This window comes from Pelodiscus sinensis, chromosome 9 (assembly GCF_049634645.1).
Source record: "Pelodiscus sinensis isolate JC-2024 chromosome 9, ASM4963464v1, whole genome shotgun sequence".
Lineage (NCBI taxonomy): Eukaryota > Metazoa > Chordata > Testudines > Trionychidae > Pelodiscus > Pelodiscus sinensis.
The window spans coordinates 54,022,671-54,037,590 of record NC_134719.1 but is presented as its reverse complement, the minus strand read 5'-3'; the positions used below and the strand labels follow the sequence as shown (position 1 = coordinate 54,037,590).

General features: G+C 41.6%; 1 long non-coding RNA gene across 3 annotated transcripts in view; it reads right to left on the bottom strand.

Annotated features, from left to right (window-relative positions):
• The window catches only part of LOC142830612 (uncharacterized), a 57,286-nt gene that overhangs the window by 8,764 nt on the left and 33,602 nt on the right, over window positions 1–14,920 (bottom strand). For all 3 annotated transcript variants that reach the window (XR_012906024.1, XR_012906023.1, XR_012906022.1), the window contains exon 2: window positions 1,258–1,349. This is a non-coding gene — a long non-coding RNA (uncharacterized LOC142830612). The remainder of the gene's footprint in view (window positions 1–1,257; window positions 1,350–14,920) is intronic.

The window sequence follows — 14,920 nt, the reverse complement described above, 5'->3', positions numbered from 1 at the left end:
GGTCCCAAAAAAGCTGTTTACTATGCCATCAAAGGAGAAAAGCCCATAAAACCAACAGTCTTTTTTTGAGGGGAGTGGGAGAAAGATCCCTCCTTCATGGGCAGCTTTCTCTTCATGCGGATTTGGGTTTAGCCTGACCTTGGATCAAATGCCTCCTAGCTGAGACTGGTTGATTAAAAGCTAGATTTTTGGGTCATGGGGGGAGAAAAGAGAAACATGGGGAAAGGCCTACAGAGGCCCAGAACTCCAGATCAGGGCAAATGGCTGGAGTGTACACAGCATTTCTGTCTTTTATTGAGTCTTTTTAGGCCCTTCCTTCAGAGTGTGGTTTATTTTTTTTTGACATGGTGGACCATTAGCACTTCCTGCACTGGGATAAAAGGTGCATAGCCTACATCTTGCTGACACAGGGAGTGGAAAGGGTTTTCATAAATTAAGATCAAATATACCAGCCTCTGCTGTAGTGTGCACCTTCTGTGATAATCTGATTTCACTTCACTACTGTTATCTTGTTACAAAGTTAATCTCTGCCACCCTTGCAACTTCATTTGCTAGAGGTTGGAAATGGGATTTTAGAGTAGAAAGCATCCATCAGTGTTCATTAAAAAGGAAAGATGGTGGATTAAATTGTGTTATAGAAATATTGTACATGGTGCATAGAGATTGGGAACAAAATTCCAATTCCTTGCTATTTTTAAATTAGTTGGCATGACCAGGGTAAAAGTGTGCATAATAGACTTTTTTTTTTCTAATTACTTGACTGAATAACTTTAGTAGGGATGATAACAGATGCCTAAAATTGAAGTTGCAGTGAATCCAAAATGACTGGTGTTTGCTAAAGCTATCGAAACCACTTTCAGTTAGTTTATCAATCATAGGGACATTATAAATTAATGTTAGACACGGTGAGTTTTGTGTTTACTTCTAAATTGAGTTAATTACTCTTCTATGCTGATTCTTCAACTGTTATTGCAAATCTATTTCTAAGGCTAGCTACACGTTTCCATTGAAATGGTTGACAAAACAAGTGCTCCCTTCTGTAGTCTGGATCTGGATTCAGAGATCTTGTAAAGGGAGACAAGAATTTTTTCTCATAAAAGGGAATTATTTTGAATTACAACTTTTGATTTAAGTTAGCCAATAACCATCAAACCCTTATTTTAAACCAGTAAATATGAGTAAAAGTTTACTATTCACATACAGTTTGGGTGACAGACCAAATTGCAGATACTCAAATTGAAGCAAAAGCTGAAATACCTAAACCTCTTGAGTCTTCAAAATGGGTCGGAAACTTCATGAGAACCGCTCTTCTTTTCCCGCAAATTGACTTTTCAGTTCAGGCCAGCAGTCTGTGAATAAATTACGTTCAGATTTGTGTGTGTTCAGATAATTAACTTCCCTTCAGGTAATTTTTTTTCCACCAAGGCCTACTCTATACTAAGCCCTCCTGTGGGGCTAAGATACGCAACTTCAACTACGCAAATACCATAGCTGAAGTCAACATACTAACAACAGTGTCTTCTATGTGGTAAGGTCAGTGCAGAGCTGTTCTCCCACTGACTCAGGCTATGTCTACACTACAATCATCTACTGGAATAAGATACGCAAATTGCGGAATGCAATTTGTATATCTTTTTCCGATAGTTTTTTCATAAGAGGCTTTTCCGAAATGTGGCCTGTCTACGCTGGGCCAAATGTCAGAAAAATCTCCTCTTTCAGAAGAGTCCTTCTTCCTTGTGGAACAAGAAAGACAGGGCTTCTGAAAGAGCACATCTGCTCTTCCACAAAAAAAGCACGGAAGAGCAGACGTGTTCCCTGGACGTGGGGGAGTTTTTCTGAGATACCTCCAGTATCCTGGAAAACTCCCGTAGTCTAGATGTAGCCTCCATTCTTCACGGTGTGGAGTCTGCCAACCTTATTTTCCCATCTACCCATTCAAACAATGCCTGCTTGCCAGCTGGGAAATGCATTTCAAGCCATCTGCATGTCGACTAGCCCAACTGAACAATCTATAACAGCTTACCATATTAGCTTGTACACTTGCAGTATTTAGTTTGGGTGACTAGCTCAAGAGATACTGAAGACTGTAGTCTGTACTCAGTGTAAAACAACATACCAAATGTACAAAAGAACTCCCCCCTAAGTGTTTAGTACTCCGTTCAGGTAAAACAGACTCTTAAAATTACATGTAGTGTAAATGTTCTCCTTTCTCCATGCTGTTGAGCTTTAATGGAATTCTTTTTTTTTTAATACATGCTCTTGCAGAATAAAGATTCCCAAATCATTAACTAATTTGATATGTCTGAAGTACTGATACCATTCCCCAGTCCTTTGAGAATCATAGCTATCTCATTCAAACACATCCTTACTTTAGTTTCTTAATTAGACATACTTTGATGGATGGGTTTTCATAGAGAAGTCTCAGAGGGAAAGAAATCAACCTGTTATCACAATTCAGCAGGTGAAGATTGTCTCTTTAACAGTCAAAGTCACTGGCTCCTCCTTTTAAGGTAGGAGAGGTAAAGACTTGGGTAATAGAACTCCAACAGTGTTACTCATAAGACTACATTGTATTGGTGTGCCATTTTAAGCTGAAAAGAGTGTTCATAAATGAATTCTCTTTTTATAAGGAAAGGATGTTTTAATAGTTTCCAAGTAAAATGAACCTTTGTAAAATTAATATTTGAGACAGATCATAACTAAGAATAGACAAAAGTTAAAATAAAAATAACTTTGAATAAAACTTCGAAAAGGTATCCAGGAGCTCCAAAACAGTCAATGACCCTTCTGTCATCAAGAATGATGGTCATATCATGCATTCCTTTCTCAAGCAAAATTTCCATTGACTGATTAGTAACTCAGAATAAAGTTACCCCAACCCCCAAATGTGGGTTCCAAGAAACCAAAATGGGAGACACCTGAGAAATTATTCAAATTGGAAATTATACCTAATCTGGAATTTATTCCTCAAGTGTAAATAAGTCTCCCTCTCTTCCTAAATCTGTTGTACTGCAGAAAGTATCATGAAAGTGAGGATCTACTTTGTGTGGAACACAATTTTGGTCTAAAATGAGGGACACTTAAAAACTATTCAAAGATGCAGTAATACTACATGAGAGGCTGTTCTGAAAGCATGAATATGTAGTTCACCAACTCCACCTGAAACAACCTGGTAAATTGAGGTAAACTGATATGATCACAAATATACTGTAGAGAGTAAAGGTTGTGAAGTTACAGGTATTTGAATATAGATTTTAAGCAAGATAAGATTTATCTCAGGAGGTTGGTTTGAGGAGTTTGGGTAATAAATCTAGTATTGTGGTGTTAAATCAATTGGAAAAGTAATAAGCCACACTTCTTTTTTTCTTCTGCTTGATAGTCTTTAGAGATTATCAAAGTATTAAATGTTTTGTGGTTTTGAATTTATAGCTTGCAGATGCTATTAAGGAAACTCTGAATTATGAGATTTCCAAAACTTAATGAAAAGACTGATTTGTTTGCCTGAGGGTGTGTCTAGACTACAGGGTTTTGTCGACAAAAGTGGACTTTTGTCGACAAAACTAAACCTCCATCTACACTACCGCTGAGTTCTGTCGACATAACGTCGACAGAACTCAGCAGTTTTGTCGACGCTGGTAAACCTCATTTTACGAGGCATAACGCCTTCTGTCGACAGAGTTCTGTCGACAGAAGGTGTTATTGCCTGTAGGGTTGTGTCTAGACTACAGGGTTTTGTCGACAAAGCAGCTTGCTTTGTCGACAGAACTGAATGTAGTCTAGACGCTCTTTGTCGACAGAAGCTTTGTTGACAGTATCTGTTGACAAAACTTCTGTTGACAAAAGCCTGTAGTCTAGACGTACCTTCAGTGACCTTTGTTTCCAACCTCTGTCTACTGGGAAAGTTTTAGATATGTAACTTTGTGATCAGTTCTTATAACTGATAGATTGCCCTAGAATAGTATGTGTGTTATAATGTGTATTCTTTAATGGCATTGAATTGAAGTAAGCCTTTTAAAAACACCCAAATGAAGGAAATTTCATTTTATAATAAAACCAATGGACCCTAAATAGTACTGGTGGCTTGACACTTTTTGCAGTGCATAAAGTTAAGCATTTGCACAATTCTTGGAAAATTTGTTGCTATATTTGATATATTAATTTTATACATAATAATATTGTGCTTTATCTTTATTTGATTTAATCTTTTCATGCCTTCTATGATAGCATGCATAAATACTTAAAAATGGGATTTAACTTTTCAGGGAGTGTGACAAATCTGACTGGCTATGTCTAGACTGGCATGATTTTCCGGAAATGCTTTTAACAGAAAAGTTTTCCGTTAAAAGTATTTGCGGAAAAGAGCGTCTAGATTGGCACGGACGCTTTTTCGCAAAAGCACTTTTTGCGGAAAAGCATCCGTGCCAATCTAGACGCGCTTTTCCGCAAAAAAGCCCCGATCGCCATTTTCGCGATCAGGGCTTTTTTGCGCAAAACAAATCTGAGCTGTCTATACTGGCCTTTTTGCGCAAAAGCTTTGGGCAAAAGGACTTTTGCCCGAACAGGAGCAGCATAGTATTTCTGCAAGAAGCACTGATTTCAGACAGTAGGAAGTCAGTATTCTTGTGGAAATTCAAGCGGCCAGTGTAGACAGCTGGCAAGTTTTTCCGCAAAAGCACTTGCTTTTGCAGAAAAACTTGCCAGTCTAGACACAGCCATTATGTATTTACAGGCTTGATCATGCCATTTAGGTGCAGTCTCCTATGATTTGGTGCAGTTCTACTCTACTACCAATAGAACCACCACCCCCTCAAAAAAAAAGTTCCCCATCTCCTATAGCTCCCTGGTGTGCCACAAGAGTTATGCACACTACTACATCCCTGCATGGAATGCAGTGCACACCATCATGCATGGCAGGGCAGTGGTTCTGCTTACTGTCTGCGCTCCTGCCCTTTTTTTGAAGGTCTACACTAGGAAATTATTTCAAAGTAACTTGTTTTGAAATAGTGATAATTTCTAGTCCCGGGTCTCCCCCACCCCAGGAGCAGGCGGGATGAAGGGCTCCCTGAGACTAAGGTGGTGGGGCGGGTTCCACCATTATTTGAAATCACTATTTCAAAATAGTGTGTCCATAGTACAGGGAAGCCTCAAAATTAGTCCGAGGCAGGCTTCCTTTGTGTGGACACACTACCTAGACTTAGAGCCCCAGGAAGCACTAGGGAGCAATTACTTTAAATGACTCTGAGGAGCAATTATTTTGAAATAGCAACAGAGGAGCATCCACGCTACCGCTATTTTGAAATAACTATTTCAAAATAAGCATTATTCTTTGTGGAAAGCAGGGCTTATTATTTAAAAATAGCCATTCCCTTATTTCAAAATAACGGGTTTGGTAGTGTGGATGCTCTGCTTGTTATTTTGAAATAAGGATTGTTATTTCAAATTAACTCCCTAATGTAGACCAGGGAGTAGAGTGCTGTGTCTCCCTGAGGAATAGTGAAGGAGCACTCACAAGGACACAAAATGCCTCCTTACCCCCATTGCACTTTCAACCAATATACCCATAGAACCAGACTCACCACTGTTACCCAGTTTTACACCAATTTGTAGATACACCAGCATAAAACTGAAGTAATACAACACTGAATTTTCAACTTGCACTTGACTATTTGAGGCTTTTATCCTGTGTGCACTTTTTTCATGTTAATTGTTAGATGAGCTCATGATGGCATAAGCCACATCCTTCAATGTCTTTTTGTCCCCCTCTGGTGGTGGTTAGGCCACAAAGATTGATCTATCTGTATAGCCTCGTTCACTAGACCTGGGTCTCCCAGTTCAGAGTGCTGAGATTGTATGTAAAGACCCAGAAGTTCCAGGTTCCATCACTGCTACTACTGATCTTCTGTGCTGGGGTATTTATGTGATATACACACCTTAATCTGTGCTTCTTGGCTCTCCCTTGCCCATCCCACCAGCAACTGTCCAGTGACCAAGGTATTCCATAAAAATGGGACTTCTTATGAGTTCAAACATGAGTATTCCACTGCTATGGTCCCATCTAGGTCCCAAATGAATAGGCAGTCAATATAATAAACCTGATAAGCGTTGTCATCAGCTAATAAACTGAGGGTATGTCTGCACTACCAAGCTATGTCAACAAAACTTATGTCGATACCCAAGAGTCAACAAAACAAAAATCACCAGAGGGTGTTCACACTTGCTCCTTCTGTCAATAGATCATCTCCACACCTCATCAACAGTGTGAACACAGGGGCAGATGACTATTTTGCGGGGCTCAGGGCAGCACAATTTCGCGGGGGCCCCCCTTTGCCGCAGGGCTTCTTGAAGCGCAAGGCCCGGGGTGGCCACCCTGCTCGCCCTGCCCTATATCCACCCCTGTGTGAACAGTACACTCTGGGTAAGCATCCCACAGTGCTGTGTTGTGGGAAGGGAGAGCTGATCTCTGCACATCTTGGGATTCTCCCCAGAGCCTCTTCAGCTGCCAGGACCAGCATCATGAATAGCTCTGTGTGTTCTGTGCTGAGGAATGTCATAGCAGCACAGCATCCTGCCCCACTTCACCACCCCGCACTGCAGCAGGAGTCTGCCTGCCACTGTGTTTCTAGTGCAGGGCAGAACAGGAGCCCTGTTGAATGTTGCTCTTTGTTCCACAAAGGAAGCAGCAGTCAGCTTTGAAAAGGGAATTGTGCCTGGAGGGTAGCAGAGATCAAAGCTGAGCAGAGCCATCAGAGCAGGCACTGTGGGATATTGGTGGAAGCTAGTTCTGTCAACAAAAGAAATAGCAGAGGTTTACCTTGGGTCTTTGTTGAAAATAAAGGGAGGAGAAAAGAAAAAGAAGTCTCTTTTAGGGGTGGAAGTTCTTTGTCACTAAAACTAAGGCTATGTCTACACTGTCAGGAGTTTTCTTGAGATACCTCTGGTATCCCAAAAAAACCCCGCCGCATCCAGGGAATGTGTTTGCTCTTCCACTTTTTTTTGTGGAAGAACAAAAGCGCTCTTTCGGGGAGCCCTGTATACCTCGTTCTATGAGGAATAAGGGATCCTCAGAAAGAGGAGGCTTTCCCGCCATTTGGCTCTGTCTAGATGGTGCCAAATGGTGGAAAAGCCTCTTCCAGAAAAGCAATCAGAAAAAGCTATGCAAACTGCATAGTGCAATTTGCAGAGTGCAATTTGCATAGCTTTTTCTGAAAAAAACCCTATAGTATATACCTAGCCTAAGTGTTTTTTCCCCAAAAAAGTCCCATTGAAGCGTATAGTCATTGCTTTGTCACCAAAAGACAGGTTTTGACAACAAAATTTTGTAATGTTTCCTAAGAGGAAACTCTGAGGGGAAAATTAACTGACTTTAACATAAAGTGAACCAGAATTTTAGAGATGTCTCAATTTGAGTATTAATCATAAAAGGGATGAATACTGAAGTAAATAGTGAAAGCACTAGATGGGAGTAAGAAAAATAAGATGTGAAAGGGACATCAACATTTCCTTGCAATTGACGGGAGTTTAAAAAAATGATGTGAGTACACTGTTATTGATAAAATTGAGCTAGAAAAACAAATGCATAAAATCTCCCTGTGATAAGATTGAGTGAACAAACGGAAGAGATGGCTGGAAGGAAAATAGAGCCCAAGTTTGAAAGCCCCAAATCCAGGGAGAGAAGGATTAAAAATAGTTAAGATACTAATAAATGCAAACGTGTTCTGATTAAAACATAAGATCATCAGGTTATATGGTCTGGTGCAATACTAGAGTGTTTCTCACATTTTTCCATACCAGCTTCTTTTTCCACACCCAACCCAAACTCCCTTAACTATCTACCAAGAATCTACTTGGCACCATTTTTTCTACTTAGTGATATAGGTAGAATAAGATCTCATGACCTGGTTGAAACTTAGAATTTCTATTTCAGGGAAAATTTTGGCTTTGTTTTGTTTCAGTTTGAAACTTTTTTTTTAAAAGAAACAAATTCACACACATGAAACAGAATTTCCAAAGGACTTAAATATAGGAATTTCTCCAAATTCGAAAATGTTATTAACATTTTTGCTTCTGATATTTTGTACATTCCTAACATGTCATAAAGTACAAGTAAGTAGTAGCATACCAAGTGTCAAACTCTTTCATTACTCCAGAAACATCTTATCTTTTCTGGATCAACCAGTACTATTAGCAGCTGCACTCGGTTTAAAAATGAAAGTCTGTTTCAACTGTTGTCATTATGACACATCAAGCACTTAATCTAGGGCAGGACTGGGTGACAGTTTTTGCAGGGGAACTACTTAATGAATTTTGGTATGTTGTCATGGGTCAGCTGCACCCCTAGAAGGGGGCGAGTCAGAGATGGAAAGGGCAGGGCTGTGGACTAGCATTCCCAGAGCTGTATGGGGCCAGAGACTTTGAATTAAAACATGGCAAAGAGCTCCTAGCTCCTGGCCCCGCTGCTACCATGTTGCCTGGCACAGGTGTCTGGGGTTTCTATGGCTATTTTAAGGGCTTCTGGTTGTGGCGCTACCCTGGCAGGGACTGGAGTCACAAGCTCTTTAAATTGTTGCTATTTAAAGGGCTTGTAACTCCCAGCCCCATTGGTATTTCATTGTCTGGGAGCTGCTTGGGGTTGCTGTGGATATTTAAAAGGCTCATGGCTTAGGCCTCTGTTGGGGTAGCACCGTGACTGTGAGCCATTTACATAGGGTCCTGCTGCCATTTAAATAGGGGCCAGCCACCACCTGGAAATTTGGAGACATAAGCAACAGGATAGAAAGAGACCAGATGCAGTCCGCGGGCCAGATCAACATGTTGGTCTGGTCCTTGGGCCTGTGGCTGACCTTCTTGGCATTGAACCACACAGTTGAGTCATCTGAGTTACTGGAAGTAGACCAAATTTTTTAAGCCTACAGTACATTTCTTAACCCTTTCTACACTTCTTAACCCTTTCTGCATGGGGAGTTTCCAGGTTCCCGCTGCTAGACAGAGTGTTACTCAAAGTTAATGGATCTACTGAAAAAAGTTCAATGTTTATCTAGGATCTTCTCCTGGTAGTGGTGGAGAGGCTTGTGTGTTCTAGGGTATGTCTAGACTGCATCTCTCTGTCAGCAAGCCTCCTGCAAGCAGGTTTATGCGATCTGTCGAAAAAGGCTTTCTTTCTCGACAGAGCCCCCTCTAGACTGGCGCTTTTTGCCGACAAAGTGCTGAGTTGGCAAAACGCGGCAACCATTTTTCTGTAAATTAGGCACAGGATATTTAAATCCCTACCTCGTTTGCAAAGTCGACCTGCCTAATCTGCATCCCTCTGCAGGCAGCAGGTCCAGATGGGATCCCCACTGAAGTCTTTAAAGCTGGTGGACAAGAGTTAATTTGTCAGTTTAGCCTGCTTATCTTGAAAATCTAGATAAAGGAGGAGATACCCAGTGAAATGAGGGATGTCTTGATTGCTACCCTCTTTAAGAAAGGCGATAAAGTGGACTGTGAAAAGAATTATGGTATCCCTTTCCTTGCTGTTACAGGCAAAGTTCTGGCATGGGTCCTTGCAACCCATCTTCTGCTCCTGTCAGAAGACATTTTACCAGAGTCACAGGAAGGCTTCTGACCATGTCACAGAACTGTGAATATGATCTTCATTGCTTGGCAGCTACAGGGAAAATGTCAAAAAATGAGCAAAATTGACCACTGTACATGGCTTTTATTGATCTAACTAAAGCCTTTGACTCAGTGAAAGGCTGTGCCCTTTGGACTGTACTTTCAAAGAATGGATATCCTGATAAATACTTCAATGTCCTAAAGTTGCTTCAGAACAACATGAAAGAGATTGTTTTAAGCAGCACTGCTCCCAAAGGGAATCTTCCAAAGTACAAACAGGAGTCAAACAGGGCTGTATCATTGCCCCAACCATGTTTGTGGTCTATATTGCAATCATTTTTACCTATTGCTGGGGAGCTCCCAGTGGGTGTTGAAATCATCTTCAGAGTGGATGGAGAAAGCATTTAGGCTTAGCAGATTGAAAGCTTAGAGTAAGATTTCCACCATGTCTATCATATGCTGATGACAGTGCAGCTTTTGCCCACCCAGAGAAAGATCTTCAAACTTTCTTGAATGTAATTGCTGATGCTTACACAAGTCTTGGTCCCACTCACAGCATCAAGAAGACCAAAGCGCTCCATCAGCCCTCTCCAAATGAGGTACCATATGCCCCATCTATTAAAATCAATGGAGAGGCACTGGTGAATGTCGATAATTTTCTCTACCTTGGAAGTTATCTTTTATGCAAGGCAGATATTGATGTAGAAATCCAACATCATCTGAGCTGAGCCAGTGCAGCTTTTGCTCGTTTGCAGCACATGATTTTTTAAGATCACAACATTCAAACAGACACCAAACTTCTTGTCTATCAAGCCGTCCTTCTCCCAACACTATTGTATGGTGTGACAGATTTACTGGGTGTGAGCACCCCCTCTCGCTGGAGCTGGGGGGTTCAGTGGACCCACCGTCAGGGTTTGGGGTCTGTATCTCGGGGTCCCAACCCTCTCAGCAGCACTTGTGGGTGCAATCACCCCTGGTTGGACCAACCAGAGGATTCAGTGGATCCACCGCCGTATCCCCGTTAAGGGTCCAGGGGTCCTATCCCCTATGGTCAGTTCTCTACGGGCAGCGGTTGTGAGTACCACGTCTGGGGTCGCACGACACCCAGGCATCCCTCGCTGCGGAGGTGGATTGAATAGGTCGAACGTGGGGAAGAGGAGGAAGTGGGGAACCCGGGCCCACCCTCTCCACCAGGTCCCAGCCCGGGGCCCTAAGTTCAGGGATTAGCTCACCCCCTATATGACAGGCGGGGTTAAGCCTCAAAACTCACCTGTCCATGGGATCCGGAGCTCTGCCCCTCACCCCTCCCTGAGCTGTGTAGCCGAAACTCCCCTTGGGCGTCTGGCCTGTGCGTAGCCACCGGGTCTGGGCCTGCCTCCGATGCTGTGGAGCCGTGCGCATTCCGCTGTGCTTGGTTTCAGCTCTGCCAGGGCTGCCCCTCCTGGCCCCAGAGGGGGAAAGGCCCCCCTTGGGGCAGTGCGGATCCCACTGGGTCCGTCACATATGGATATGAAACCTGGACAATTACAGACATCACTTGAAAGTCCTTGAGAGATATCACCAACACTGCTGCTAAAAGATCTTGATGATCAAATGGGAAGACAGGTGCACTAACATCAGTGTTTTGGAAGAGGCAAAGACCATCAGTATCAAGACAATGATCATCCATCAGCAGCTTCGCTGGACTGATCACATTGTTCGGATACAGACCATTGCCTTTCAAAGCAGGTCCTGCTTTCTCAGCTGAAAGGATACCATAACGTGGGAGAACAACAAAGCATTATAAGGACTCACTAAAGAATAACTTAAAGAAGTGCTACATTGATGTTGGCACTTGGGAGACACTCACCCAGGATCATTCAAAATAGAGAAAAGTCCTCCACAATGGCCCCCTGCATTTTGAACTTGCCCACCGACAAGCTGAGAAGAGACGAGACGCAGGAGGAAGGAGAGATTAGCTTCTAGTCATGGTCAACAACTTCCTGCTGTGCCTCGAAACATCTGTCCTCACTGTAATAGAACTTGTGGTTCAAGGATCAGCCTTAGCAGCCACCTGAGGGTTCACCACTCCCATGGAAGATGATCATACTCAGCCACACGTGATTTCCCACAACGAGGATAGAGCCACTTAATGTTGGTGGCCCTTGATTTCTCTCTCCCCACTTCCCACACACTGTCCAGTAGATGCCAATTTTCTGTAATGAATGCTCAAAGCTACCCTAAAGGCTACACTCAAATGGAGGCTGAAATACAACATGGCATTTGTAAAGTCAAATGGAATTTGTAAGTTGACAGACATTTCCATCAAATAGCATGTCACAATAGCAATAACAGAGTTCTGCTTTATACAAATAAAATGTTTGCATAGGCTCAAACTTACACAGTAATGTTTATAGAGGTGTTCAGAACTGTTAATGATGGTCCCAGTTAAGTAACCTAATTAAGCAAATGCTGAATTCAAAGCATATGAATGGTTCCAAGAAAGGTTTTATCCCAAATGATGAACAAAGAAGTATTTTTTTTCTGATCTATGTTCCTCTCATTAATTTCAGTGGCTTTGATCAGAGCCTAGTCTTATAGACTTACTGATGCCACATCTCAGTGACTTGTAGTGTCTGACATAGATTTATTTGGGATTCACTGGAGTGAGACAAATAAGCTCTATTAGGGTAGAAACTGAACTTGGCCCTGATTTAGCAGATGAAACTGGTTGTGTTTTCTGGATGTTCGTCCAAGTGACCATCCAGGAATACAAATTCTAACTCCAGCTTCTGTAACTAGTCTGACATCTGGGATCGTTTTTTCCAGTAAACCAAAACAGCATTAATGTAAACTTTAAATCAACCTTTCTGGGAAATGATTTCTCTCCTCTTCCACCTCCAGTGGCTATGTGTGAAAGGAGAGTGGCATCTGAAGACGTGGCTTTTATTATTCTCTTGCTGTGGAGACTGTGCATTAAAGACCCTTTAGCAGTTGTGTGGTTTGGTTGTTTGTTTATCTATAGCCAAGAGTCTGGAATTAAAGTCTGTATTTTATGATATTTCCAGGCTTCTCTGGTCCTATCTTCTTTATAAAAACAGGAGGCACTTTGAGCCCTCCTGAGGGGAAATGACCAAACAGCTGAAGGACTATGATATAGATATGGATTTGTTTCCAAGTTTCCAGTGTGATCTTGGGAGAGTCGCTTAAAACCTGTGGTTGGGAATCTTAAAGTGGCCTGACTCCTCCACAATATTGTGGTAACTCTTTCTGTATTATCTAATTAGACTACGAGGGACTCTCTTACGTGGATGTAAAGCATTTAGCAGACTGGGGTCCTGATATTGGTTGGGGCCTCAAGTCATGAATACAATAAAAACTATATATTCAACATCTGTATGTAGAGACTCTTGTATTTTCTGTCTCACACACTGAATGTCTATTAAGTGAAAAGTAAAAAACAAAAAAACTATGTGCTAAGCTTGTAAACAGAAACAGCAAATGTCTGGAAAAAACTATTATATTTTATAGCCTCAAGCCAAGTAGAATAAAGAATAAAACACTATGTAATGAGGTACAACCACTGTGCAAAAACCATAATTACGGATTTCAACTTTCTCATTTTAAAATGAAAAACCTTGCTCAGTGCAGACAGAAAGAAAGATAATGCATATGATTAGGATCTAAAAACACATTACAAATTCTGTTTGTTTAGTTTTTGCCCGCAAACAATAGTAGAATCAAATCATGGAATTACAAGAGAAAAATAATGGAGTTAGTAGGTTTAATGATAATATTCTGTATAATATGGAAGGCCTGTGGACTGTCAGATAGAAAGCTTCATCAGATGCATCAGATTTAGAGGGGTGAAGAAAGTAAAGCTTTCATTGTTCTTTTGTTAGGCAAAGTCTAATAGAAGGCACATCCAGGTATGAGAACGATGTAGTAACCATATGGTAAGGGCTCAGCTCTGCCACCTTGATTCACACTTGTGAAATGAGAACTCCTTGGCATGAGTAAAGGAGGCAGACAATCTTTAGCAGGTCATTAGAGACTGGTGAAACTGAATGCCTTCAATGCCAAAACAGACTTGCTGGTGCTGAAAGTCACCTCCCAGACTCTGTTTTTATAACCTTGAGAGCTAAGGAGAAAAGCTGAATAAAAAGTGACATGGAGTTTGAGCAAGATCCCACACTGAACAGATGCCCCACTTTGGGGAATAAGACAGGGCCAAAGGAAGGAAATGAAAGACACAGTTCATAATGATCAGTGACTGACATTGTGTAGGTGTTTGAGTGTAATAATTTGACATTGTCAGATAACAGAGACAACTGAAATTCTAGAATCCGGATGGCACTATACAGAGAATAGATATGCTATCTCCTTTTGGTGTAAGGTAAAGAGAAGGCTTCTTGGCTCCTGCTCCTTTATAACTGCTGGGATGCTGGCATGTTGCATTCCCCACCTAATTCCCCAAACCTGTTTTTTTTTTTTTTTTTTTTTTTAAATATGAGACACAGAAAGCTCTTTTTGGAAGAGAGAAATACTTTCCAGTGTCTAAACATGCCACATTCTATTTTCCTAACTACAAGTCTTCAGTTTACCTCTTTGAGTAAGAAGGTTAATCTTGGATTCTAAAGTGAATCCAGTCATTAATACTAAAACCTGTGACAGTCAACTGTTCTTAAAGCATGTTTCAATGACTCTTTGAAACAAATTGCTTAGTGAGGTGGTAGAATCTCAATTGCTTGGGGTTTTATTAAGAACAAATTTTATAAACACCTGTCAGGAATACTATAGTTATTACTTAATCCTGCCGTAAGTGCAGGGGACCAGTCTAGATGACATACTGATGTCCAATCCACTACTACATTTTTGATTGTTTCAGCCCTTACAGAAGCTGTCTCTACTAACAATTATCTTTCAGTGACCACTCTGTCCATTATAAAAGTTATCTGCTATATCCAGTATCCATTACTAATCACTTAGCTTTGTTTATATTAATGAGACGCTTCCAGTAGTTTGAAGGGGGCAGGAGTAATGTAAACTTTGGACACCAGGTTTCCTCAGACCTGAAGATTCACTAGGCAATTACTATACTAGGTGTAAGCGGGGGAATGGTCCCGCTATTGGGGGGAACTTTCCTGGCTTCTATACACCCCGGTGAAATGAACCAGCGAAAGGATCTGAGTCCCCGCTCCCACTTCCTTTACCCCACGGCTCCCTGATCCTGAGGGCTCCCCCTCCACTCTCCTGAGTAGCAGAGCCCTTGAAACCCCAACAAGGCTGGGCCCAGGTTTCCTAGGGCTTAATCCCTGACCTTGTAGACACTAGGGGCATGAGTTAGGGT